Source organism: Durio zibethinus, unplaced genomic scaffold, assembly GCF_047325235.1.
Source record: "Durio zibethinus cultivar Kanyao isolate XHJ-2024 unplaced genomic scaffold, ASM4732523v1 HiC_scaffold_181, whole genome shotgun sequence".
NCBI lineage: Eukaryota > Viridiplantae > Streptophyta > Magnoliopsida > Malvales > Malvaceae > Durio > Durio zibethinus.
This window is the reverse complement of record NW_028322804.1, coordinates 10,001-12,500: the sequence shown is the minus strand read 5'-3', so window position 1 is coordinate 12,500 and position 2,500 is coordinate 10,001. Positions and strand designations below refer to the sequence as shown.

Below are 2,500 nucleotides of genomic sequence, written 5' to 3'. Positions count from 1 at the left end.
TTTGTTGCCGGGGGCAACAAGATCGAGTTGGTAAGGATTAAAATATCCCTTCATTTTTCTATTTATTTCTATGATCGATGATCATAGAGGGGCCCCTTTACCATTCTGTATAATGTATAAATAGGCTATTATATTTGTACATATATGGAAGAGGGGCGCATTCAATCTTTGTTTGTCCATTAGTTTGGTTTCTTTTCATCGCGGGATAGAGCAGTTTGGTAGCTCGCAAGGCTCATAACCTTGAGGTCATGGGTTCAAATCCCGTTCCCGCAACATTTTTTTGACAAAAAAAATTAGACTTGACTCTATTAACTAGTAATTTTTTCTTTTAGGGGGTGTATTATATTACAATTACAATTACAGTCAACTATTTATAGTCAACTATAACGAATCTTTTATCCTCTTATCTTAGATACATTGCCCTGGGCGGATAGCGGGAATCGAACCCGCGTCTTCTCCTTGGCAAAGAGAAATTTTACCATTCGACTATATCCGCATTTTCGTTCTTGATTCTTGATACGAAAGAATATTTGGTCAGAGCTAGGACAGATACTTTCTTCAGTTCAGGGCGATTTTATCAAATTCCACTACTAAACCAATTAACAATCTAAATTATATAACAATTCAAATGATTATCAATTAATCAAATTACAAGTTATTATCAATTATTATCAATTATTATTAAGTTATATTAATTTATATTATTTGTTATTAATGTTATTAATATTCATTTATATTTTTATATTATTATATTTTATTATTATATCTATTATTATATATTAGTATTTATATATTTAGTATTTATATATTTAGTATTCATATATTTAGTATTCATATATATATATATATAATTATATCTAAATTATTAAATTATTCATTTTTAAAATATTATTATTTATATAAAATATTATTATTTATAAAATTAATAAATATTATTATTATTTATATTTAATAAAAATAAATAATATATTTAATAAATAAGATATTTAATAAAAATAAATAATATATTTAATAAATAAGATATTTAACAAAAATAAATAAGATATTTAATAAATAAGATATTTAATAAAAATAAATAATATATTTAATAAATAAGATATTTAATAAAAATAAATAAGATATTTAATAAATAAGTATAATAATTTATATTTAATTTAAGTATTTAATTTAGGAATTTATATTTAATTTAAGTATTTAATTTAAGAATTTATATTTAATTTAAGTATTTAATTTAAGTATAATAATAATAATTTATTAATTTAATTAATTGAATATTTAATAATTTATAATTTCATTTTTTTTTTTTATGATTTCTATTTTATCATTTTCTTTTCATTTATCATTCAAATTCTATTTATTTCATTCAAGTTACAGATTACAGAAGTTTGACTGACCCCCCCCTCTAATTTTTTTTTTTTTTTTATTTTGGCAACTTATACTTCTATATTATTTTATTGAATTTTGAATTTGAATGTGTCTCAAAATCTGAAAAATTCGTGGGAGGGGTCATTTTTGGATCCAGAATGGATAGATTCAAGAAATAAGAGAATTAAGGATACCCACTAGAAAAACTAATCCAATCCATAAAGATGTACCGGAAAATACAATATTTTTGTTACTCAACCAACCATCAGGAGAAGCAAATACAACAGGTACACTAATCAGTAAGATTGACGAAGTAGCAATTAATGCAAAAACAGCCAATTGGAAAGCAATAGTCATGTTTCTAATCCTCCAAGCTACCAACAAAAGAACTATACCATTTGATCCCTCTATCATATCGACAAAAAAAATTAATAAAATGCGGGGTAGAATAGAGGGATTTTACCATGAATCGATTAATTCTATATGACTTATTTCCAACCCTTTACCGCTTTTATTCGGACATGGGGTCGAGGGTGATTTTTTTATTTCACGTTCACAAATAGACATGCTAGATCATGCATTTCATATATCTATATATACAGATAAATAGATCGACCTATAGGTTCACACACGATATCTTTCTATACATAGTGATGGTATCAACTCATATGGCCATGTTCGATTCGGTGGAATAAAAATAAAATAGAAATTAGCTTTCGGAGAGATGGCTGAGTGGTTGATAGCTCCGGTCTTGAAAACCGGTATAGTTCGAAACAAAGAACTGTCGAGGGTTCGAATCCCTCTCTCTCCTTTTGCTCGATGAATAGATTTCTTTCTTTATTGCTTTTTCCTGGCTTCTTAATTAAGAATCTTAATATTAATAAAAGGTAATGGCTCGGCTGGGTGGAATAGCCGAGCCAGAAAAAAAATATTTTAGATATAAAATGAGTTGAAAAGAACAGAATACTTTTTAAATATCACCTGATTCCTTCAATATATATAGTGTAATCAAATCGATTCCTACTTTAAGCATTGGATCTCCTGTCTCAGTTAAGAGGAGTCATGGAAAGAACAGGCTCAAAATCACGATCAATTCCTTTTTCAAATCCCGCTGCGGCTGCGCGAGCCCTTCCCG

General features: G+C 26.8%; 3 non-coding genes across 3 annotated transcripts; 2 read left to right on the top strand and 1 right to left on the bottom strand.

Annotated features, from left to right (window-relative positions):
* Positions 1 to 199: 199 nt before the first annotated feature.
* On the top strand, positions 200 to 273 carry TRNAM-CAU (transfer RNA methionine (anticodon CAU)). Its single transcript has one exon. It is a non-coding gene; the product is annotated as a tRNA-Met (tRNA).
* A 152-nt stretch (positions 274 to 425) lies between these two features.
* TRNAG-GCC (transfer RNA glycine (anticodon GCC)) lies at positions 426 to 496 on the bottom strand. Its single transcript has one exon. It is a non-coding gene; the product is annotated as a tRNA-Gly (tRNA).
* Positions 497 to 2,083: 1,587 nt separating this feature from the next.
* TRNAS-UGA (transfer RNA serine (anticodon UGA)) lies at positions 2,084 to 2,176 on the top strand. Its single transcript has one exon. It is a non-coding gene; the product is annotated as a tRNA-Ser (tRNA).
* The last annotated feature ends 324 nt before the right edge of the window (positions 2,177 to 2,500 follow it).